Genomic DNA, 25,575 nt, shown 5'->3' with positions numbered 1-25,575 from the left:
TGAAAAAGGAAACTGTGAGATAGCATGGGAGCATCTGAAATAAATAGTTAAATCTAAGGAGGATGTTCATACGGATAACATTGATTCTTCTGACTAAGATCCAAGTTTGGAGATTGTTCTTGATTCGATCCAGGAGTGGGAGATCATTTTCCTTGAAAAGGATTCAGATCAGGTGTTACAAAGATCCCAATGTATTGAAACCTTTGTGTCTTCCATTGGAACGGACAGAGTGTCTTCATTGAGCTGTTGAGTGTAATATTGAGAGAGCAAACAGTGGATTTGTTCAAATGTATCTTATATTGCCATCCTGAGCAATTGTGTCTAAGACAGGAGGGATTTCTCAGGGTTGGATATGTAGAGCAAGACATCATCCGCGTAGAGCGAAATCTTGTGCTGCAGGCCACCTGCAGAAACCCCCATAATACTTGGATTGCTCCTTATCAACTCTGCCAAAGGCTCCGCCCCAACAATTAGAGCAGGGGGACAGCGGGCATCCTTGTCTTGTGCCACGTCCCAAAGGGAATCTGCCATAGTGTTTTGGCAAGCAATTTGGTAATTATTTTGTAGTGGAAATCCAACAAGCTTATGGGCCGGAAGGACGAGCAGGATAGTGTGTCCTTGTCTTTTCTGAGCAACACTGTAATGCGAGCTGTGTCCATTGAGTCTAGGAGAACTCAGTTTTTTCAAAAATCATCCAGCATTGGCATGAAAATAGGGCTGAGCTGGGGCCAAAAAGCGTTGTAGAACTCTCTGGGAAATCCGTCTGGGCCTGGGGACTTGTTAGATGGCATGGAGATCATTTCCTCCAGGACCTCCTCAGGGGTGAAGGGGGAGTTGAGATCTCCTTGGTCGGTCTCTGATAGTTTTGGTAGCGAGATTCCCTTCAGGAAGGAATTGTGTTCTGCATTCGTATATATTTTCTCTCAGAAGTATTTATTCTTATTTGGACATGACTACCCTTTTTGTTGAATTGGTAAGGAAGCAATCTACATTTACATTTAAGTCATTTAGCAGACGCTCTTATCCAGAGCGACTTACAAATTGGTGCATTCACCTTATGACATCCAGTGGGACAGTCACTTAACAATAGTGCATCTAAAACTTAGGGGGGTGAGAGGGATTACTTATCCTATCCTAGGTATTCCTTAAAGAGGTGGGGTTTCAGGTGTCTCCGGAAGGTGGTGATTGACTCCGCTGTCCTGGCGTCGTGAGGGAGTTTGTTCCACCATTGGGGGGCCAGGGCAGCGAACAGTTTTGACTGGGCTGAGCGGGAGCTGTACTTCCTCAGTGGTAGGGAGGCGAGCAGGCCAGAGGTGGATGAACGCAGTGCCCTTGTTTGGGTGTAGGGCCTGATCAGAGCCTGGAGGTACTGAGGTGCCGTTCCCCTCGCAGCTCCGTAGGCAAGCACCATGGTCTTGTAGCGGATGCGAGCTTCAACTGGAAGCCAGTGGAGAGAGAACGGAGGAGCGGGGTGACGTGAGAGAACTTGGGAAGGTTGAACACCAGACGGGCTGCGGCGTTCTGGATGAGTTGAAGGGGTTTAATGGCACAGGCAGGGAGCCCAGCCAACAGCGAGTTGCAGTAATCCAGACGGGAGATGACAAGTGCCTGGATTAGGACCTGCGCCGCTTCCTGTGTGAGGCAGGGTCGTACTCTGCGGATGTTGTAGAGCATGAACCTACAGGAACGGGCCACCGCCTTGATGTTGGTTGAGAACGACAGGGTGTTGTCCAGGATCACGCCAAGGTTCTTGGCGCTCTGGGAGGAGGACACAATGGAGTTGTCAACCGTGATGGCGAGATCATGGAACGGGCAGTCCTTCCCCGGGAGGAAGAGCAGCTCCATCTTGCCGAGGTTCAGCTTGAGGTGGTGATCCGTCATCCACACTGATATGTCTGCCAGACATGCAGAGATGCGATTCGCCACCTGGTCATCAGAAGGGGGAAAGGAGAAGATTAATTGTGTGTCGTCTGCATAGCAATGATAAGAGAGACCATGTGAGGATATGACAGAGCCAAGTGACTTGGTGTATAGCGAGAATAGGAGAGGGCCAAGAACAGAGCCCTGGGGGACACCAGTAGTGAGAGCGCGTGGTGAGGAGACAGATTCTCGCCACGCCACCTGGTAGGAGCGACCTGTCAGGTAGGACGCAATCCAAGCGTGGGCCGCGCCGGAGATGCCCAACTCGGAGAGGGTGGAGAGGAGGATCTGATGGTTCACAGTATCGAAGGCAGCCGATAGATCTAGAAGGATGAGAGCAGAGGAGAGAGTTAGCTTTAGCAGTGCGGAGCGCCTCCGTGATACAGAGGAGAGCAGTCTCACTAGGGATATTGTTATACTCATGGTATTTCTGTTCAGTAAAGATTTATTTTTTATCTCCCGAGTATAGTCCAAGTTCAGTTTGGCTTTGGCTGGTTTAAGTTGACTCCAGGAGGCGCTGTCTGGGGATTGTTCATGTACTTTTTCACAGCGTTCCAGCTCCCTCTCAAGATCTAGCCTGTGTGCTTCCACTGCTTTTTTCTTAGAGGAAGCATATGCAATTAAATTACCTCAGTGTGGCTTTGGCAGTGTCCCACATTGTGGCTGGAGAAACAGGAGAGTCTTTGTTGTCTTGTGTGTAGTTGTCTATCCATGTAGTTAGCAATGTATGGAACGCTTCGTTTGATAACATGGAGGTGTTGAATTTCCAGCTCTTTGACCTCGGGATGTTTTTGCAGAGGTCAAAGCGGAGGTGGACAAAGGTGTGATCTGAAAGTGCTATGGGTCCGATTGTACACGTGGCAGAATTTATGGAAATCTTTGGGATAAAAATGTAATCAATATGAGAGTAGGTGTTATGGACATTAGCGTAGTATGTAGTCCATAGATGAGCTATTAGTCTCTCTCCAGATATCTAGCAGTCCCATCTCTTTAGTAAGAGAGTTCAACATCTTTGCAGATCTATGGTTTGCGAGCGATGCCTCCCAGAGGCTGTCACTGAGACCGACATAGAAATAACAGGATTGCCCGGAGTAGCAAGGTGGGTTATTAACCCTAGGTTCTGGAGACTCTGAACTGTCCAGAGAGGTGGACTTAATATATAATAATAATATATGCCATTTAGCAGACGCTTTTATCCAAAGCGACTTACAGTCATGTGTGCATACATTCTACGTATGGGTGGTCCCGGGGATCGAACCCACTACCCTGGCGTTACAAGCACCATGCTCTACCAACTTGAGATGATTTGTCTAGGGTTGGGTTAAGGGTACAATTAAAATCTCCAGCCAGCAATCAAAAGGAAACACAATGCTCATTGAACAGGGTTATCATTTTTGACATGAAGGCAGGAGTATCTGTGTTAGGAGCGTATATATTTAAGATAGTAATTGGTTGACCATACAGTGACCTAGTTATCAAAATAAATCTCCCCTCCGGATCAGATATGTTTTTGTCAATTATGAATGGAACATGCTTATGCATAATTATGGCTGTGCCTCTACTGTTTGATTTGAAAGATGAGAAATACACCTGTCCCACCCAAGCTCTGCGGAGTTTAGCATGTTCGGCATCACAGAGGTGTGTTTGTTGTAATAGCGCAATGTCTGCTTTTTCCTTTTTTAGAGCACATAGTATCTTTTTCTGTTTTATTTCATGACCTAGACCATGGCAGTTCCATATCAATAGATTTAAGGTGCTAGTCATCGTCATGGAACAATAATCAAACTTTAGTGCAAGACATCTCTGGGTATTGGTGGATAATAGTTACAGCTGCAATCACATATAATTAAAATAAACGGTGTACAGAAAATAAGTCTCTGAATACCCCAGCCGAGATCCCAAACAGCTCAACATATTCCGTTGGATCTATTAACCCCACGCTCAGTCTCAATTCTGTTTTCCCGAAAAATGCGTTTCCCACTGCAATGGTGTTGATTTCCGTCGCCTGTAGGAATCGTTCCTTGTCGGTGAACCTCAGGAAACGTATGGTGATTGGGCGCGGTGGTTGTCTGGCTGCTCGGTGAGCTCTCTCGAGTTCTATGGGCCTGTCGTTGGACAGGTGTAGCCACTCGGGAAGTTTGTCTTGCAGGTAGCGGATCAGTGGCATGTTTCCCTCTTCTTTTTCGGACAGATTGAATAGAACACAATTATTCCTTCGCCCCCTTTTTTCCAGGTCCTCTGTTTTCTCTTCCAGATGATCTGTTTTATTGTTTAGAAGATGCTATTGTTTCCATGGCGTCTGTCAATAAGTTTTCCACGGATAGGATTCGCCCCTCTGCCTCATCCAGGCGCTCGCGTTGATGGTAATCTTGTTGTTGATGTCAGGCAAATTATTTTACAGGGTTGTCACCTTGCCCCCGATCGCACTGAGCTGAGAGTTCATGTAATCTAATTTGATGTTGAGTTCTGTACGTTGGGATCTCAGCTCAGAAAGAATGTCTTTGACACTCTTTTCCCGCAGCTATTACTCGAGTCCGGGTAAAATTTCAAATGTAATGTTGACTCTTGTAGCCGCCATTACTTTTTGACGAAAGCTAATGGAGTTTTAACTTGAAGTGGAGGTAAGATTAAGAATTGAAAACTACTTGTGTGGCGCTCTTAGTTCATGTGGCCATCTCATTCAAGGGTCACGTGATCCCCATCCGACAATTACACTTTCAAAGACACTTGGCTGTCATCATGTAGGCTATCCACTATTCAAGTAGGACTATGAATCCAAATGTAAAAAATAAAATACATCCTGTGGCTATCTCTATTCTGTTAATTTTTATAAAAATAAAACTCCCTAGACCTTGGCGATGACAAGCATGCTCATAACATGATGCAGTCACCACCATTTTTGAAAATATGAAGAGTGGTACTCAGTGATGTTTTGTGTTGTGTTGGATTTCCCCCCAAATGAACACTTAGTATTCAGGAGAAAACATGTATTTCTTTGCCACATTTTTTTGTAGTTTTACTTTAGTGCCTTACTACAAGTTGAAGTAGTAAATGATCTGCTGCTGTCCTCTGACTGTGATCATGTCTTTATTCTTGTTCTCTTAGATTTAACTGCTGGTGCCTTTGGCACAATTGATCTTGCTATCCTCATTAAGATGTTAGATGACTTGGTTGGTCTACGAGGACAGATTCTTAACAGGCTAAAAAAATATACTTTTCCGAGCGGTATCAATTTGTTCAGCTGGGGGATAATTCATTGGAAAGTTCCAAGGTTGGATTTGGCGTTCCTCAAGGTTTTGTGCTTGGACCCCTTTTATTTTCACTGCACATGCTAACCCTGGGTAATGTTATCTGTAAGCACAACATGCATATTCATTGCTATGCTGATGACACTCAGTTGTATTTATCAGTTAAACCAGACAATACATCACAGTCAGCCCGCTTTGAGAAATGCATCACAGATGTTAACTTCTTAAGGTATAGGGAGCAGCATTTTCACTTTTGGATAAATAGTGTGCCACGTCCCTAATACTTATTTTCCACCATAATTTGCAAATAAATTCATTAAAAATCCTACATAGTGATTTTCTGTATTTTGTTTTCTCATTTTGTCTGTCATAGTTGAAGTGTACCTATGATGAAAATTACAGGCCTCTCTCATCTTTTTAAGTGGGAGAACTTGCACAATTGGTGGCTGACTAAACACTTTTTTGCCCTACTGTATATGGACAGAATTAATCGAACAAAAGGACCAATTGTGATGTTTATGGGTCATATTGGAGTGCCAACAAAAGAAGCTTGTCTAAGGTAAGGCATGATTTATATTTTATTTCTACGTTTTGTGTAGCGCCTGCAGGGTTAAAATATGCTACTCTCTTTGTTTACTGTTTGTGCTATCATCAGATAATAGCTTCTTATGCTTTCGACAAAAAGCCTTTTTAAAATCTGATATGTTGGCTGGATTCACATGGAGTGTAGATTTAATTTAATATCTTACAGTGTAATTTAATGAAAGTTTGATTTTTATATCATTTTGTTTGAATTTGCCGCACTGCATTTTCCCTGGCTTTTGGCCAAGTGAGACGCTAGCGTCCCCTATCCTAGAGAGGTTAAACACTGGATGAAAAACAAGCTTCTTGCATTTAAACTCTGATAAGACAGAAATTATGCTAATTGGCCACAAGAAACTATCAAATAAAGTATCAGACCTCAATGTTAACATTGATGGTTGCCCCATCACACCAAACATGGTTGTTAAAAACCTTTATGTTACCTTTGACCCCGGCCTAACTCTTGACAACCACATGAAAAGCATATCCAGAACAGCATACTTTCATCTCAGGAACATTTACATGATTAGACACTTCATCTCTCAACCAGACGACAAGATATTGGTCCATGCATTTGTTTCATCTAATAGATTAGACTATTGTAATGCCCTCCTTTCCAGCTGCTCAGACTCTACTATTAAAAGCGTACAACTTGTACAGAACACTACAGCTCTCATTTTAACCAAAACAAAAAGGCACAAAGTTGTATCTGCAATACACTGGCTGCCTGTAAAGTATCGGTCTGATTTTAAAATCTTACTCTTAAATTCTAAAGCACTGCATGCCTTGCCCCCTGTTATCTGACAGACATGCTTGTTCCATACAACCCATTGATGTCACTTCGCTCCCAAGGAGCATGTCTGTTTGTACCTAGATGCAGAACCAAGGCAGGGGGGCGGAGAGTTCCCTATTAAAGCCCCTCAGTTATGGAACAGCTTGCTCTGTCAGGTAAGATGAGCAGACACCATTTTAGTCGGTCCTTATTTATCCTCTTTACGGCTTCCTGTTCGCTTTCCCTTTTGTCATTTATTGCTTTAATGTAGTGTTTCGCCAATTGAAATGCACTAAATAAAGTTTGATTTGATTCCCATAGAGGCCAGATTGGTTGCGCCACAACAGGCATCCTCAATAGAGCCTGACCATCACTCACTTCAGTGTGCCACTCTCCCTAAATGACTCTAGAAAGGGAACAATCGATCTCACTGCTCTTTTGAAAAGATGTCCGCATGGCTTCTCATCCGAAACGGTTCAGAACAGTTTGTTATGTTTTGGTCTTTGGCATTCCTAAATGTTTTTTTTCCGGCTGTTCGTACACACACATTTTTTTCTCTCGAGGCAAGCCGAAGTCTACGCCAATTTGTCAGTGATTGGTCAACAGTAGGGATTCTTCAATGTGCTTGTTGTCATTCAACAAGACAAATTGTTTTCATGCACATTTTATCACTTGGGAAACATCTTAGTTAGATGTAAAATTGCGCGACTAAGATCTCCGACAAAAATGTCAAAATTAATTACAGGTTTCTTGAGTTCTTAGAATCATTCAGACTTTTTTGAGGAAGCGTATATTGACTACTGGGTCTCAACAACGCTTTTTTTCTCCTTTTTCAAGCGAAGGTCTTTTAAGGGAGTATGCAAGCACACTCGTTCGGAGCCGAAGCATGCGGAAGGCTTAAGTCATATACATGAAAAGCCATCACATGGCCTATCTACCCAATACAACTCTGAATCATGGTGTAACACACTTCACAGAGTCTTACCTCGGTGTGTTGAGTGGTGGTCTGTGTGGTATTCTCTCCATTAGGGTTAACAGGGGAAATACACATATTTTGTTTGTTTGTTTTCCCTGTGTTTTTTTTCTGGTTCTTTTAATTGGCTTGTGGAAAGGATTTGTAATTGCGCCGCATCCCTTTTGTGTGCACATGACAGCCATTTGATCTATAGGTCTGGAAAAATGTGTGTTGTTCAATTGTATCTGGGTGTGATCGAGCGTATGGATGTAAATGCATGTGCCCAGAGTATGTGTGTGGGCTTTATGTAGAGGAAGTGTGTGTCTGAGTGTGTAGTGTGTATGCGTGTGTTCTTAACGATCCCCAAGCGTCGCCCGTCTGTGTCTCCCACACCTCCTCAGTGGGGCTCAGCTCATTAGCGGCGACGCCTGGGTGGATTGACCACACAAAAAGGGTCATGGACTGCCGACATAACACACACATCTGCTCACTTCTAACCACTCATGTTTAGTGCTCCTCAAAGCCATCCAACTTCATCTTAGAAAAGACAAACATGGATTTGTGCTCAATTCAAAGCAGGAGTGTCTAAGTGGAGAAAGAGCCGTGTGTAGCAGTCTCTTCTCACATCCATCAGCTACAGAAGGAGCTGTCAGTCTGTTGCATTCATTTATTTAATTAAGTCTCTATTTCCTCAACACGGGAATTTAATACGGAATTCCCTTCTGTCTGTCTACGACTGATGATTGTTTATCTGAGACACAGACACACAAGACAAATTATGTTTGGAAATCAAACAGAAAAAAACGTCCCATTCTGAGGGTGGAAAACACTGTGCCTTTTCCTCCTCAGTTACAGCAGTCAGTCCTACTACAGCTTTTACTCATTTGATTAAAAAACTACTTGGTGGAGCCCCCCCCCCCCAACAAAAAAAATCTAAACTTTGATAATGACCGGAAAAATTGCAATTCGCCAGCTATTACATCCAATCAGGGAGGGAGGGATGGAGGGAGGGAGGAGAGTAGAACCAGATGGAAGAGAGAAAGAAAGACACCGAACAGAGCTTGAGCTCAGTGTGAGCCTAATATGAGAAGAGCATCAGCACGATCTCAACACAGCATAAGAACAGCCCCAGCAGACATGAAACCAGTCATATACTGTACTCTCGTACTGTACTGTACGAGCTAAAGGAGGGTGAATCACAAGCTAAGGATGAGATTTCCACACACAGGGTCTGAGTTTGTTTGTGTCCATCCCCTGACTGACCTGTCTTGGTCTCGACTTTCTTAGACGGCTGTTTCTATTTGATGAACCTGGTAGCAGACTCCTGTTGCAGGGGCGGCTCCTCCAGGTCCGCAACAGCCTCCGCGATTGGCTCACAGCCCCCTGAGTTACAGGAAGAAGAGCATGATCAACAGCCAATCACAGAGACGGAATCCTATCATGAGATATACAAAGAGTGAACATTATGCTCTTTCCATAACAGACTGACCAGGTGAAAGCTTTGATCCATTATTTATGTCACTTGTTAAATCCACTTCAATCAGTTTAGATGAATGGGATTATTAAGCCTTGAGACATCAAATCAAATGTATTTATAAAAACCTTTTTACATCAGCAGATGTCACAAAGTGCTTATACAGGAACTCAGCCTAAAAACCCCAACAGCAAGCAATGCAGATGTAGACGCACGGTGGCTAGAAAAACTCCCAAGAAACGCAAGAACCTAGAGAGGAACTAGGCTCTGAGCGGTGGCCAGGCAGAGACAGGGACAGGTTCGTCACTCCAGTGCCTTGCCGTTCCCCTGGGCCAGACTACACTCAATCATAGGACCTACTGAAGAGATTAGTCTTCAGTAGACCTAAAGGTCAAGACCGAGTATGTATCTTTCACATGGATAGGCAGACCATTCCATAAAAAATGAGCTCTATAGGAGAAAGCCCTGCCTCCAGCTGTTTGCTTAGAAATTCTAGGGACAATAAGGAGGCCTGTGTCCTGTGACAGTAGCGTACGTGTAGGCATGTACGGCAGGACCACATCGGAAAGATAGGTAGGAGCAGGTCCATGTAATGCTTTGTAGGTTAGCAGTAAAACCTTGAAATCAACCCTAGCCTTAACAGGAAGCCAGTGTAGAGATGCTAGCACTGGAGTAATATGATCAAATGTTTTGGTTCTAGTCAAGATTATATCAGACGTAATTAGCACAAACTGAAGTTTATTTAGTGCTTTTGCTGGGTGGCCGGAAAGTAGAGCATTGCAGTAATCTAATCTAGAAGTGACGAAAGCATGGATTTTTAATTTATTTTTTTGCCAATTTTTGGGGGGACAAAACATTTCAGATTTTTTCAATCTTACGAAGATGGGAAAAAAGCTGCCATTGAAATATTACTGATAGGTTCATCAATAGAGAGATCCGGGTCCAGAGTAACGCTGAGGTCTTCACAGTTTCATTTGAGATGACTGTACAACAACCAAGATTAATTGTCAGATCAAACAGCAGATGTCTTTGTTTCTTGGGAACTAGAATCTATATATTGAATTTAAAATAAAAAATGTGCCGCCATCCACTTCCTTATGTCTGAAACACAGGCTTCCAGGGTAGGCCATTTTGGGGCTTTACCATGTTTCATTGAAATGTAATTGCCGTCCACATAGCAGTAAAAGTTGAAAATTGATTTACCAAATGACATCACCAAGAGGTAAAATATATAGTGAAAACAATAGTGGTCCTAAAACGGAACGTACCATTGATTTGTCAGAGCATTTGTCAAACCATCCACAGACAAAAACTGATATCTTTCCATACACAGATATTCAGATTATGTATTTATTTTTATTAACTAGGCAAATTCTTATTTACCATGACGGCCTAGTGGGTTAACTGCCTTGTTTAGGGGCAGAACGACAGATTGTTACCTTGTCAGCTCGGGGATTTGATCTAGCAACCTTTTGGTTACTGGCCCAATGCTCTAACCACTAGGCTACCTGCTGCCCCCAAGATTTAAATCAGGCAAGAACTTGTCCGTATAGACCAAATTTGGTTTTCCAATCTCTCCAAAAGAATGTGGTGATTGATGGTGTCAAGAGGTGTCAAAAGCAGCACTAAGGTCTAGGAGCACGAGGACAGATGCAGTGTCTTGGTCTGACACCATTAAAAGGTCATTTATCACCTCCACGCTCACAGTCTCAGTACTATGATGGGGTCTAAAACCAGACTGGTGTGTTTCGTATAGAAGATTTTTCTAATATTTCTGAGAGGAATGGGAGATTCGATATATGGGCCGACAGTTAAAAAACACTTCTTGGACAAGGTTTGGCTTTTCCAGGAGAGGCTTTATTCCTGCCACTTTTAGTGAGTTTGGTTCACATCCGGAAGAGAGGGAACCGTTTATTATGTTCAACATAGGAGGGCCAAGCACAGGAAATAGCTCTTTCAGTAGTTTAGCTGGAATAGGGTCCAGTAGGCAGCTGGAAGGTTTAGAGGCCATGCCTATTTTCTTGAATGTGTTGAGAGATACGGGATTAAAAAACTTGAGTGTCTCCAATGATCCAAGGTCCTGGCAGGTCTGTGCAGACTCAGGACAACTGTGTTTTGGAGAAATATACCAATTCAAAGAGGAGTCTGATAATTGCTTTATAACTATTTTGATCTTGTGTATGTGTGTATTCTGTATGTGTGGATTGTCTGTGTGCCATTCAGAGGGTGAATGGGCAAGATAAAATATTTAAGTGCCATTGAACGGGGTATGGTAGTAGGTGCAGGCGCACCGGTTTGAGTGTGTCAAGAACTGCAACGCTACTGAGTTTTTCACGCTCAACAGTTTCCTGTGTGTATCAAGAATGGTCCACCACCCAAAGGTCATCCAGCTAACTTGACACAACTGTGGGAAGCATTGGAATCAACATGGGCCAGCATACCTGTGGAACGCTTTCGACACCTGATGAATTCAGGCTGTTCTGAGGGCAAAAGGGCGTGCAACTCAATATTAGGAAGGTGTTCCTAATGTTTTGTACACTAAATGTACATACACAACTCAAACCTATGTGTCAAATCATTCTCTGGAGTATCAAGTTAGGATTTGGCCGTAACATGTATCAAATGTGTAATAAAAGAGTTCCTCTTTAGCTGCCCTTTTTCAAGTGACAAAGTCTCAGTAATTGTCAGATGTGGTTATGTAAGAACTTCATCTTCTACCAGGGCCTACAAATGTCAATATTATCGTGTGTGTGTGTGTGTGTGTGTGTGTGTGTGTGTGTGTGTGTGTGTGTGTGTGTGTGTGTGTGTGTGTGTGTGTGTGTGTGTGTGTGTGTGTGTGTGTGTGTGTGTGTGTGTGTGTGTGTGTGTGTGTGTGTGTGTGTGTGTGTGTGTGTGTGTGTGTGTGTGTGTGTGTGTGCAGGTGTTGATGGAATGTGTTTGTATGTATGTGGACATGTAGGTGTTGCCTATGTGTTGTGTGCGCTGGGGGTGTCAGAGTGAGACCCCTTCCAAGAGTATCTATCGCCTCTTCAATACCAAGGATGAACAGGAATTAGGGACCTCCTAGGGTCTATGAATCAGACCCCTTGTCTCCTCTCCTCTCCTCTCCTCTCTACCTTCTCCACCTCTCCGTCTATCCCCCAATCCCTAGGGCTTGTTTCATTTTTCATGCCACTTTCATTTTACATCCTCAAAACACACCGTCTGAGCTGGCGGTGGTGTGTACGAACGTGTGTGTGCTAAGTCTGGGTATGTGGTTAAGTGTGCAAGCGTTCATATGTGTGTGTGTTTATTTAAAATGCCCTCTACCTCTTGGCAGATTACCCTAATCCCTGTCTAATATTTATCCTATGCTATAAAGCCAATCTTGTTCTGTTTAGTGAGGCCAATTGGCTAGGATGGCCCATGGGGTTACTCCAAGCTGAAAGGCAACAGGCAGCCTCAGTTTTTTCTCCCTCTTCCTGGCCATGGGCTTGTTTGAAATTGGATACGCCAGACTTTAATTGGGCAGGTGTTTTTCTAAGCTTGTCTTTTTGCGCTGTCTTGCAATTTCGGACAGTGGCGGTGTGTGTGTGTGTGAACAAGGGTAGTGTGTGTGTGCAGAGAGAGAGGGGTCGTGTGTGGGGACAAGGGTAGTGTGTGTCTTAACCTCTGCCCAGCCATACATCAACACATGTTAAGGAAAGGGCCCCCACCTCTGGACCCCCTTTAGCCTGAAACGGAGCTCTTTAGCTGGGGAGACAAGCCAGGCAGCCCTCTCTCAGACAGTAGTATGGAGCTGCACACTGTCACATATACTGGGATATGAAAGATGTTCTGGTCTGGGAGACCGGGTTAGTTATGGTTAGTTAGTTATGGTCCAAACCGCTCTACTTTCTGGATGTGGTCGAGTTTGGTCTCCTCCAGTAACACGTGTGATTGTAGTTAGAAGACCAAATAGATTGGTTAGAACTGCTGGACCGGTTGGTCGTGGTTTAGTTTGGTCTCTGTTCTAAAACTTTTGGTCGTGGTTTAGTTTGGTCTCTGTTCTAAAACTTTTGGTCGTGGTTTAGTTTGGTCTCTGTTCTAAAACGTTTGGTCGTGGTTTAGTTTGGTCTCTGTTCTAAAACGTTTGGTAGCGGTTTAGTTTGGTCTCTGATCTAAAACATTTGGTCGTGGTTTAGTTTGGTCTCTGTTCTAAAACGTTTGGTCGCGGTTTAGTTTGGTCTCTGTTCTAAAACGTTTGGTAGCGGTTTAGTTTGGTCTCTGTTCTAAAACGTTCGGTCGTGGTTTAGTTTGGTCTCTGTTCTAAAATGTTTGGTCGTGGTTTAGTTTGGTCATTGTTCTAAAACGTTTGGTCATGGTTTAGTTTGGTCATTGTTCTGAAACGTTTGGTCATGGTTTAGTTTGGTCATTGTTCTGAAACGTTTGGTCATGGTTTAGTTTGGTCATTGTTCTGAAACGTTTGGTCATGGTTTAGTTTGGCCATTGTTCTGAAACGTTTGGTCATGGTTTGGTCTACAGTATATTCAATTCACTGCTGGACCGTTGTTGCTGTTCTATTTCAGTAGACGGTTTTATTTTATGGTTTTATCTACGGAACCATTTGGTTGTGGTCAAAAGAACTAGAGCATGCACCAAACCACCGTTGGTTGTGGTTTGAATGTGTTAGACCGTTGTGTTGTGTAATGGTTCAGAAGATCATTTGGTTGTGGTTTGAATGTGTTAGACTGTTGTGTAGTGGTTCAGAAGATCATTTGGTTGTGGTTTGAATGTGTTAAACCGTTGTGTTGTGTAGTGGTTCAGAAGATCATTTGGTTGTGGTTTGAATGTGTTAGACCGCTGTGTTGTGTAGTGGTTCAGAAGATCATTTGGTTGTGGTTTGAATGTGTTAGACCGTTGTGTTGTGTAGTGGTTCAGAAGATCATTTGGTTGTGGTTTGGTCTCAAATCTTGCAAATAGTTTGCTTGTGATATGATCTCTAGTAGTCCTTCTTTCTCCACAGCCCAAAAGGAAGTGCACCTCCTGGTTTTGAAGTCCAAAATCAAACAGCTGTAAATCAAACAGACACCTGATCTACTTTTACAGCCTAAACCCGTCCCAACCACAAAGTCAACACCAAGGCTTTTTTCTCCACTCTTTATGATGTCAACATTGTAAAAGTAAGGAGAGGAGGGAGATCGTTGGAAAAGACGATTAAAGGTTTTATGGTTATACTGTTGGGCAATGAGAGAGATATGGCCACACACACACACATTGCCAAATTTGATAATGCGTGCGCGCGCGCACACACACACACACACACACACACACACACACACACACACACACACACACGCGCGCACACACACACACACACACACACACGCGCGCGCGCGTATGCATGCGCACAGAGAAAGAGAGAGTGAGGCAGACGGAGACATACGGAGACAGCGCTCTCTAAATGGGGTTTAGTCTAGGAATTCCTAACCGCTTTAAGTAGTTGAGTATTAAGTAGAGCTTTAGCTAGCAGAGAAGATCCCATTCATTCAGTGATAGTAGCTCTGCTCTCCACTTCAACATCTCTCCCCTCTCTTTAAGTCCTACAGGAATAGATCTCCTAACCACAAGGCATAACTGAAATCCTCCCAAAACAGCTGAGAAAGGAGGCTTCAAACACAAGACAAGATACATCTGTTTCCGCCATCAGAAATGGCTCCCAAAGACAGATTTGGATATAGGAACAAAGGTATCCTCAGTGGACTTGGAACTGGGGGGGGGGGGGGGTATTTTAGGTCCGAAAAGCTTTCATTTCTAGAGTGTTAATTAGAGATGTTCATAGGAGAGGAGATTCTGGGAGAGAACACACACTTAAATACATGTACAGAATACAGTCAGACACAACAACACCCCCTATCCCCCATCATGCATGCACACACACACACCTCAAAGCCTGCTTGCATAGCCTCCCGTCAACAACCCTGCACCCCAGTAGTACATCACAATCACATTCCCCTGGCATTCACTTTATCACAACATATGGTTTTTCTCCACTGCAAATATATTCAGTGGGGGAACTTTCAAGATCGCCTAACTGTTGCCAAAAACGTCTGGTTCCAGCCGAGTAGCTAATGTATTCAACACATAGCAAGGAGAGGGGAGTTTGACTAGTTCCGAGAGAGAGAGAGACCACAGCAGAACCCGAAACAGAGATGAGACAGATCTGCATTTCCTGAAAATATATATTTTTTAATTAAACAATTAGAGAGTGTAATTTCACCAAATTTGAAACCCTTATTCAAGGCTCCAAAGACCTCTCTGATGAGAGTAGGCTACCTGTTCTGTTAGGGGAGGATGCAGAGAGCTGTGGATTGGCAGCAAACTACATTGCTGCCTGCCATAAGATGAGGGATGGTGTCTGACAGACCAACCAACCAACCTGCACATGTCCTCTATGCCTCTGTTATTGTTCAACATATGGTTATTTTGACCATTGATTATTGTTGTTACTGTTGTCCCGTTGACACTATTGATTAATATTATAAATCTCCAAAGTAAGCTTTGGCAATATGTGCATTGTTATGTCATGCCTAAAAAGCTAATTGAATTGAGAGAGAGAGAGAGAGAGAGAGAGAGAGAGAGAGAGAGAGAGAGAGAGAGAGAGAGAGAGAGAGAGAGAGAGAGAGAGAGAGAGAGAGAGAGAGAGAGAGAGAGAGAGAGAGAGAGAGAGAACAAAAGACAGGGTGAGAAAAAGAGAAGAGCGAGAGAAGGAGAGAAAGAAAAGAGAAAAAGAGGAGAGAGCTAAAACAAAAGGAGAGAGAGAAAGATAGAAAGAGAGAAAGTGAGAAAGTGAGAAAGATAGGGAGAGAGAGAAAGAAAGAGCGAGAGAAAGATAGAGAAAGAAGGAGAGAGGACGATAGAAAGAGAGCGAGAGCGAGAGAGAGAAAGAAAGAAAGAGCGAGAGAGAGAGAGACAGAAAGAGCGAGAGAGAGAAAGCAAGAGCGAGAGAGAGAGGAGAGAGAAAGATAGGGAGAGAGTGAGAAAGAGTGAGAGAGAGCGAGAAAGATGAGAGAGAGAAAGAAAGAGCGAGGGAGAGAGAGACAGAAAGAGCGAGAGAGAGAGAAAGAAAGAGCGAGAGAGAGAGACAGAAAGAGCGAGCGAGAGAGGAGAGAGAAAGATAGGGAGAGAGTGAGAAAGAGTGAGAGAGAGCGAGAAAGATGAGAGAGAGAAAGAAAAAGCAAGGGAGAGAGAGACAGAAAGAGCGAGCGAGAGAGAAGGAGAGAAAGATATAGGGAGAGAGAGTGAGAGAGAGAGAGCGATAGAGCGAGAGAGAGAGAGAGAGTGAGAGAGAGCGATAGAGCGAGAGAGAGAGTGAGAGAGAGCGATAGAGCGAGAGAGAGAGAGCGATAGAGCGAGAGAGAGAGAGCGATAGAGCGAGAGAGAGTGAGAGAGAGAGCGATAGAGCGAGAGAGAGAGTGAGTGAGAGCGATAGAGCGAGAGAGAGAGAAGGAGAGAAAGATATAGGGAGAGAGAGTGAGAGAGAGCGATAGAGCGAGAGAGAGAAGGAGAGAAAGATATAGGGAGAGAGAGTGAGAGAGAGCGATAGAGCGAGAGAGATAGAGAGTGAGAGAGAGAGAGCGATAGAGCGAGAGAGATAGAGAGTGAGAGAGAGTGAGAGAGAGCGATAGAGCGAGAGAGAAGGAGAGATAGAGAGTGAGAGAGAGTGAGAGAGAGAGAGCGATAGAGCGAGAGAGATAGAGAGTGAGAGAGAGTGAGAGAGAGAGAGCGATAGAGCGAGAGAGATAGAGAGTGAGAGAGAGTGAGAGAGAGAGAGCGATAGAGCGAGAGAGAAGGAGAGATAGAGAGTGAGAGAGAGTGAGAGAGAGAGAGCGATAGAGCGAGATAGAGAGTGAGAGAGAGCGAGAGAGAGAGAGCGATAGAGCGAGAGAGAGAGAGAGAGACAGAAAGAGAGAGCGATAGAGCGAGAGAGAGAGAGAGTGAGAGAGAGAGAGAGATAGAGTGAGAGAGAGAGAGAGAGCGATAGAGCATGCATAAGTCTCTGACTAATGTGAAAACATGATGGGGGGTTGGATGTGTTCCCTAAAGGAGGCGTGTTCCTCAGCCTGTGTTTTTCCTGCCCAGTGTGGAGTGGGGACTGGAAGTTCCATATAAAACGTGATAAATCAGGAAGTGGAACTGTGGTGTGTGTGTGTGTGTGTGTGTGTGTGTGTGTGTGTGTGTGTGTGTGTGTGTGTGTGTGTGTGTGTGTGTGTGTGTGTGTGTGTGTGTGTGTGTGTGTGTGTGTGTGTGTGTGTGTGTGTGTGTGTGTGTGTGTGTGTGTGTGTGTGTGTGTGTGTGTGTGTGTGTGTGTGTGGACGCAGAGGTATCAATCTTCTTCTGTGGTGGGAAAGAGAAGATATGTATAAACACATGCATGCACACACACACTGAAATAGATGTACAGTGAAAACACACAAAACAAGAAGGTCACAACATCTAGTTCATTCTATGATGAACCTCAAGTAGAGAGAACTAAAGCGTTGCTTACTGACACAGACATGGAGAGAGTAAACAAGAAAGACAGAGAAACAGAGAGATAAATAGGAGAGAGCAACATTACACCCACAACACCAAACTGTAAAGCAGCCCAACATTTGACCTAATGACAGAGCAAAGCTAACAGTTCTAGGAGTAATGAAAGCCATGTGATAAACAGTACTGACTGAAATGATACCATCAGGTGCTGCTGACAGGGTGTGTGTGTGTGTGTGTGTGCGCACACGTGTTCATGCATGTGTATGTGAGAGAGAGAGCAAGGGCCAAGAGCAGCTGTTAAAACCAGAGTCTCAGCAGGCCGCCCAGGTGATGTCATCAGAGCGAGACACAGGGTCAGGTGAGGAGAGGGTGAGGGGTGAGAGGGAGAGATGAGGAGAACGACAGGAGTACGCGTGTGTGTCATAAGAGATCAAATATTCTGTATATTCTTCAGTCACAAGTATAAGCACAAATAGGCTATATATCAGGGAGTACTGTACGTTTGTGTCTGTGTACTGTGTGTGTTTTTTCAACTGTCAGGTCCCACGCAGCTTTGGTAGTGGGAAGATCACCCAAAGTCCCATCCATCCACTTGTATACAACGCCTGGAATAGGGTGTACTGCAAGGCCATGAAAAGGGGCTTGTTGTGCATGTGTGTGCGTGTGTGCGTGCGCGTGTGTGCGTGCGTGTGCGTGTGTGTGTGTGTGTGTGCGCAGTCTCCGGTTGCTGCCGGTGTTGTTGGAAACGTAAACACCTTTTGCGTTTAAAGTCGATTGAAAAAGCAACATCTTTGGGGTTTGTAACAAATGACTGTTTACCTAAAGAGTGACAGGGCTTTGGTCATACAGGAGTCGCCTGACTCTGTGTGTGTGTGTGTGTGTGTGTGTGTGTGTGTGTGTGTGTGTGTGTGTGTGTGTGTGTGTGTGTGTGTGTGTGTGTGTGTGTGTGTGTGTGTGTGTGTGTGTGTGTGTGTGTGTGTGTGTGTGTGTGTGTGTTGGCAACAGAACAACGGCGAAAGGAGAGAGACCGGACGACATGAATCCTGTCAGCTCAATACTCCACACACACACACACACACACACACACACACACACACACACACACACACACACACACACACACACACACACACACACACACACACACACACACACACACACTAGAATCCTGCATCAGGTCGGACACACGCCACAAAAAAAAAAACATTGAAAATAAATCAAATCAACTGGCGGGTGGAATGAAAACATTGATCTCACGGATCAGAACAATTATATTGCTGGTCAGAAACGTTTTAAATCCAGATAACAAGGCCTACAATTTTTACAAACCCATGAGCTTGTTGTGTTACATTATGTTGCAAATTTCATTCTCTGAGCGGCAAGGCTTCCATCCATGTACGTATTGAGAGAGTGTGGAGCAGGGAACTGTCCAGTATTTGTGTGGTGCTGAAACATTCTAATTTTGTCTAAACGCAGAGATTATATTCCCTCCCTCCACATGAGAATAGGCAACGACAAGTTGTCAAGCTGACTTTCTCTTGCTAACCTAGCTCACGCGAAAATGGGTAACGTAGGCCTAACTGGAGAAATAAAAAGGAAGGTTATGATGGGGGAATAGGCTACACCATCGTGGAAACAGGTGCTGTGTGAGTGAAATCCCCGGTTTGGAAGGACAACAACCCGGTAGATGGATACACAGCTGGCAAAAAGTGCAAGCAGGTATTTGTTTATGATAATTTAATGAAATATCAGTTAATTATTAGCCTGCGTTAATTCAGGCTTTTGTTTATTTAGACCATTCACAGGCCATATAAAGAGTGAACCGGTGCAGCTGGTAAAAATTTAAATATGCCTTTAATAGCCTATTAAATAAAATGTAGCTTATTTTTGCAGCCTACTGTGCCTTCGGAAAGTATTCAGACCCCTTCACAGTTTCACATTTTGGTTACAGCCTTATTCTAAAATTCATTATATTGTTTTTTCGATGTATACACAATACCCAATAATGACAGAACAAAACAATTGTCTTAAAAATAAAAAACTGAAATATAACATTTACATAAGTATTCAGACCTTTTACTCAGTAGTTTGTTGAAGCACCTTTGTCAGTGATTACAGCATTGAGTCGTCTGGGAATGACACTACTAACTTGGCACACCAGTATTTGGGGAGTTTCTCCCATTCTTCTCTGCAGATCCTCTCAAGCTCTGTCAGGTTGGGTGGGGAGCGTAGCTGCACCACCATTTTCAGGTCTCTCCAGAGACGTTCTATCGGGTTCAAGTCCAGGCTCTGGCTGGGCCACTCAAGGACATTCAGAGACTTGTCCCGAAGCCACTCCTGCGTTGTCTTGGCTGTGTGCTTAGTGTCGTTGTCCTGCTGGAAGGTGAACCTTCGCCCCAGTCTGAGGTCCTGAGCTCTCTGAGGCAGGTTTTCATCAAGGATCTCTCTGTATTTTGCTCCGTTCATCTTTTCCTCGATCCTGACTAGTCTTCTGCTCCCTGCCACTGAGAAACATCCCCACAGCATGATGCTGCCACCACCATGCTTCACTGTAGTGATGGTATTGGCCAGGTGATGAGCGGTGCCTGGTTCCCCTTTTTTCCCCCACCACAGATTCTTGACATTCAGGCCAAATAGTTCAATCTTGGTTCTCACGGTCAGAGAGCCTTTTAGGTGCATTTTGGCAAACTCCAAGCGGGCTGTCATGTGCCTTTAACTGAGGGAGTGGCTTCCGTCTGGCCACTCTACCATAAATACCTTATTGGTTGAATGCTGCCGAGATGGCTGTACTTCTGGAAGGTTCTCCCATCTCAACAGAGGAACGTTGGAGCACTCTCAGAGTGACCATCAGGTTCGTGGTCACCTCCCTGACCAAGGCTCTTCTCCCCCGATTGCTCAGTTTGGCCAGGTGGCCAGCTCTAGGAAGAGTCTTAGTGGTTCCAAACTTGGTAGAGAATGGTAGAGGCCAGACCCCCCTGAGTGGCACAGCGGTCTAAGGCACTGCATCGCAGTGCTTGAGGCATCACTACAGATCCACATTCGATTCCGGGCTGTGAAACAGCTGGTCGCGACCGGGAGACTCATGAAGCGGCGCACAATTGGCCCAGTGTCGTCCAGGTTAGGGGAGGGTTTGGCCGTCCGCATGGCTCTCGATCTTCACCTGTAGCGATGGGACAAGCCTGTAACTACTAATTGGATACCACGAAATTGGGGAGAAAAAGGGGTAAAAAGTTTTTAAAAATACAATAAAAAAGACGAGATGAAAAAAGAAAAGTATGAAAAGGTGGAGGCCACTGACATGTTTAGGTTCCCTTCCTCAGATATGTGCCTCGACACAGTCCTGTCTCTGAGCTCTACGGACAATTCCTTTGACTTCATGACTTGGTTTTTGCTCGGACATGCACTGTCAACTGTGGGACCTTACTGTATATAGACAGGTGTGTGCCTTTCCAAATGATGTTCAATCAATTGAATTTAACACAGGTGGACTCCAACCAAGTTGTAGAAACATCTCAAGGATGATCAATGGAAACAGGATGCACCTGAGCTCGATAGAGTCTCATAGCAATGCATCCGAATACTTATGTAAATAAAATAAAAAACACTTTTATTTTTAAGAAATTTGCAAACATATCTAAAATCCCGGTTTTCGCTTTGTTATGTGGTATTGTGTGTAGATTGATGAGGGGAAAAAACTATTGAATCCTTTGTAGAATCAGGCTGCAACGTTACAAAATGTGGAAAAAGTGAGAGGGGTCTGAATACTTTCTGAATGCACTATACAATTGTTTATTTAAGTTTCATTTAAACTATTTGATTATCGAAACGATATTGAATATAAAGATCTTGTTTTGTTATGTCGCCTACAGGCTCTCGTTAGGTAAAATGGCTAATTAGAAGGGTATTATTCTTAAAGCGATTTGAGTCATCAATGTGACGCATCACACTGTGATAACAAAAAGGTAGCCTATGGTTATTAATTCATGGCATGGTTTCCTTTTATACAAATGTTGAAAAGACAAGCAGACAAAATCAATTAACGCAGGGAAGGGGACTAATAGCCTACTACTACGAGTTATGAAAACAACTAGAGTAAATGCATGTTATTTGGTGGGTCACGAGTCGGCTCCCAGAACAATACTTTGCAGGTGGGTCAGGTCGCGAAAAGATCTGTCCTGATGTCGGATAGGGCTTGGAATTGATGTGGCCGGGCGGAGTGGGTGTGGCTCCAAAACACTGACCTGTGCAGGACTCTGACACACACACACACACACACACACACACACACACACACACACACACACACACACACACACACACACACACACACACACACACACACACACACACACACACACACACACACACACACACACACACACACACACACACCCTGGATGGACATCATATAAGGGATACCTCCAGTACCTCCCAAATAAAACACACTATTGCGACTTTTCTGGTTTACTACACACATCCATACAGTAACAGTCCCAAGCTACTGCATAAGCTGCATAAGTTGTCATAACTAATCAACGACCCTAGCTTCTATGCCACTACCATGACAGCGTTATGTACTGTAAGCCTAACGACAATGTCAAGTTTAACAACATCAAAATAAAACTAAAACTTTGTTCAAACGACCATACAACATTATACCAGAACTCTCAAAGTATTCTACATTGGTCAAGAACACATCCATTTCGTGAATTAATTATAAGCTCCAAAGCATGAATGCGTAAAGCACTCAATAAGGCAACTAATTATTCTATTTGCGAAGCTGGAGGTTTTCAACTGGAAAACCATGGTTAATATTTCCTCCCTCCACTGTATCCATATTCATTAGTCTGGCTGGGGGCTACCTACCGCTTCACAATACTGCCCCTGTGTCCATCAACAGTCCTCATATATCATATTAAACATCCTGCATTAATCAACTGCTGTGTTTGATGGGGTGGAAACTAGGGAGAGAACTACTGAAGGGAAATGGCCGAGTTGATTTGTCATCAACACACTTATACGTGTGAGGGGTGACTGCTAAAGAAGGGCAAGGGGGAGAGAGAGAGAGGAGGGAGGAAGAGAGAGAGAGGAGGGAGGAAGAGAGAGAGGAGGGAGGAAGAGTGAGAGAGGAGGGAGGAAGAGAGAGAGGAGGGAGGAAGAGAGAGAGAGGAGGGAGGAAGAGAGAGAGGAGGAAGGAAGAGAGAGAGAGGGAGGAAGAGGAGAGAGGAGGGAGGAAGAGAGAGGGAGGAAGGAAGAGAGAGAGGAGGGAGGAAGAGAGAGAGAGGAGGGAGGAAGAGAGAGAGAGGAGGGAGGAAGAGAGAGAGAGGAGGGAGAGGAGAGAGAGAGAGGAGGGAGGAAGAGAGAGAGAGAGGAGGGAGAGGAGAGAGAGAGAGAGAGAGAGAGAGAGGGAGGGAGGAGAGTGAGAGGAGGAGAGGAAGAGAGAGAGAGAGAGAGAGAGAGAGAGAGAGAGAGAGAGAGAGAGAGAGAGAGAGAGAGAGAGAGAGAGAGAGAGAGAGAGAGGAGGGATGAATAGAGAGAGAGGGAGGAGAGAGAGAGAGAGAGGGAGAGAGAGAGAGAGAGGAGAGAGAGGAAGAGGGAGAGAGAGAGAGAGGAGGAAGAGAGAGAGAGAGAGGAGGGAGGAGAGAGAGAGAGAGAGAGAGAGAGAGAGAGAGAGAGAGGAGGGAGGAAAGAGAGAGGAGGAAGGAAAGAGAGAGAGAGGGAGGAAGAGAGAGAGGATGGAGAGAGAGAGAGAGAGAGAGAGAGAGAGAGAGAGAGAGAGAGAGAGAGAGAGAGAGAGAGAGAGAGAGAGAGGAAGAGAGAGGAAGAGAGAGAGAGGAAGAGGGAGAGAGATAGGGAGAGGAGGAAGAGAGAGAGAGAGGAGGGAGGAAGAGAGAGAGGAGGGAGGAAGAAACGGAAGAGAGAGGGGAGAGAGAGAGAGAGAGAGAGGAGGGAGGAAGAGTGAGAGAGGAGAAGGGAAGAGTGAGAGAGGAGGGAGGAAGAGAGAGAGAGGAGGGCGGAAGGGTGAGAGAGGAGGAAGGAAGAGTGAGAGAGGAGGGAGGAAGAGAGAGAGAGGAGGGAGGAAGAGTGAGAGAGGAGGGAGGAAGAGTGAGTGAGGAGGGAGGAAGAGAGGGAGAGGAGGGAGGAAGAGAGAGAGAGGAGGGAGGAAGAAACGAAAGAGGGAGGAAGAGAGAGAGGAGGGAGGAAGAGAGAGAGAGGGGGGGAGAGAGAGAGGAGGGAGGAAGAGTGAGAGAGGAGGGAGGAAGAGAGAGAGGAGGGAGGAAGAGAGAGAGAGGAGGGAGGAAGAGTGAGAGAGGAGGGAGGAAGAGAGAGAGAGGAGGGAGGGAGAGAGAGAGAGAGGAGGGAGGAAGAGAGAGAGAGGAGGGAGGAAGAGAGAGAGAGGAGGGAGGAAGAAACGGAAGAGAGATGAGGAAGAGAGAGAGAGAGGAGGGAGGAAGAGTGAGAGAGGAGAAGGGAAGAGTGAGAGAGGAGGGAGGAAGAGAGAGAGAGGAGGGTGGAAGAGAAGAGAGAGGAGGAAGGAAGAGTGAGAGAGGAGGGAGGAAGAGAGAGAGGAGGGAGGAAGAGTGAGAGAGGAGGGAGGAAGAGTGAGAGGAGGAAGGGAGAGAGAGAGAGGGAGGAGAGGAGAGAGAGAGAGGATGGAGGAAGAGAGAGAGAGGAGGGAGGAAGAGAGAGAGAGGAGGGAGGAAGGGAGAGGAAGAGAGAGAGAGAGAGAGAGAGAGAGAGGAGGGAGGAAGTGAGAGAGGAGAGAGGAAGAGAGAGAGAGAGGAGAGGAGAGAGAGAGAGGATGGAGAGAGAGAGAGAGAGAGAGAGAGAGAGAGAGAGAGAGAGAGGGAGAGAGAGAGAGAGAGAGAGAGAGAGAGAGGAAGAGAGAGAGGAGAGAGAGAGAGAGAAGAGGGAGAGAGATAGGGAGAGGAGGAAGAGAGAGAGAGAGGAGGGAGAGAAGAGAGAGAGGGAGGGAGGAAGAAACGGAAGAGAGAGAGAGAGAGAGAGAGAGAGAGAGGAGGGAGGAAGAGTGAGAGAGAGAGAGAAGGGAAAGAGAGAGAGAGGAGGGAGGAAGAGAGAGAGAGGAGGGCGGAAGGGTGAGAGAGGAGGAAGGAAGAGTGAGAGAGGAGGGAGGAAGAGAGAGAGAGGAGGGAGGAAGAGTGAGAGAGGAGGGAGGAAGAGTGAGTGAGGAGGGAGGAAGAGAGAGGGAGAGGAGGGAGGAAGAGAGAGAGAGGAGGGAGGAAGAAACGAAAGAGGGAGGAAGAGAGAGAGGAGGGAGGAAGAGTGAGAGAGGGGGAGAGAGAGAGAGGGAGGAGGAAGAGAGAGAGAGGAGGGAGGAAGAGAGAGAGGAGGGAGGAAGAGAGAGAGAGGAGGGAGGAAGAGAGTGAGAGAGGAGGGGAGGAAGAGTGAGAGAGGAGGGAGGAAGAGAGAGAGAGGAGGGAGGAAGAGAGAGAGAGGAGGGAGGAAGAGAGAGAGAGGAGGGAGGAAGAAACGGAAGGGAGATGAGGAAGAGAGAGAGAGAGGAGGGAGGAAGAGTGAGAGAGGAGAAGGGAAGAGTGAGAGAGGAGGGAGGAAGAGAGAGAGAGGAGGGTGGAAGAGTGAGAGAGGAGGAAGGAAGAGTGAGAGAGGAGGGAGGAAGAGAGAGAGGAGGGAGGAAGAGTGAGAGAGGAGGGAGGAAGAGTGAGTGAGGAGGGAGGAAGAGAGAGAGGAGGGAGGAAGAAACGAAAGAGGGAGGAAGAGAGAGAGAGGAGGGAGGAAGAGTGAGAGAGGAGGGAGGAAGAGTGAGAGAGGAGGGAGGAAGAGAGAGAGGAGGAAGGAAGAGAGAGAGAGGAGGGAGGAAGAGAGAGAGAGGAGGGAGGAAGAGAGAGAGAGGAGGGAGGAAGAGAGAGAGAGGAGGGAGGAAGGGAGAGGAGAGAGAGAGAGGAGAGAGAGAGAGAGGAGGGAGGAAGTGAGAGAGGAGAGAGGAAGAGAGAGAGAGAGAGAGAGAGAGAGAGAGAGAGAGAGAGGAGAGAGAGAGAGAGAGAGAGAGGAGGAATAGAGAGAGAGGAGGGAGAGAGAGAGGGAGAGAGAGAGAGAGAGAGAGAGAGGAAGAGGGAGAGAGAGAGAGAGGAGGAAGAGAGAGAGAGAGAGG

The 25,575-nt window shown here is 45.4% G+C and overlaps 1 long non-coding RNA gene across 1 annotated transcript in view; it reads right to left on the bottom strand.

The window, feature by feature from the left end:
• LOC123996321 overlaps positions 1-25,575 on the bottom strand; it is an 81,185-nt gene that overhangs the window by 47,923 nt on the left and 7,687 nt on the right. Inside the window, exon 2 of the long non-coding RNA XR_006831954.1 lies at positions 8,741-8,860. This is a non-coding gene — a long non-coding RNA (uncharacterized LOC123996321). The remainder of the gene's footprint in view (positions 1-8,740; positions 8,861-25,575) is intronic.

Source organism: Oncorhynchus gorbuscha, linkage group LG15 (genome assembly GCF_021184085.1).
Source record: "Oncorhynchus gorbuscha isolate QuinsamMale2020 ecotype Even-year linkage group LG15, OgorEven_v1.0, whole genome shotgun sequence".
NCBI classification, from domain to species: Eukaryota; Metazoa; Chordata; class Actinopteri; order Salmoniformes; family Salmonidae; genus Oncorhynchus; species Oncorhynchus gorbuscha.
This window is presented reverse-complemented; position numbering and strand designations above follow the sequence as displayed.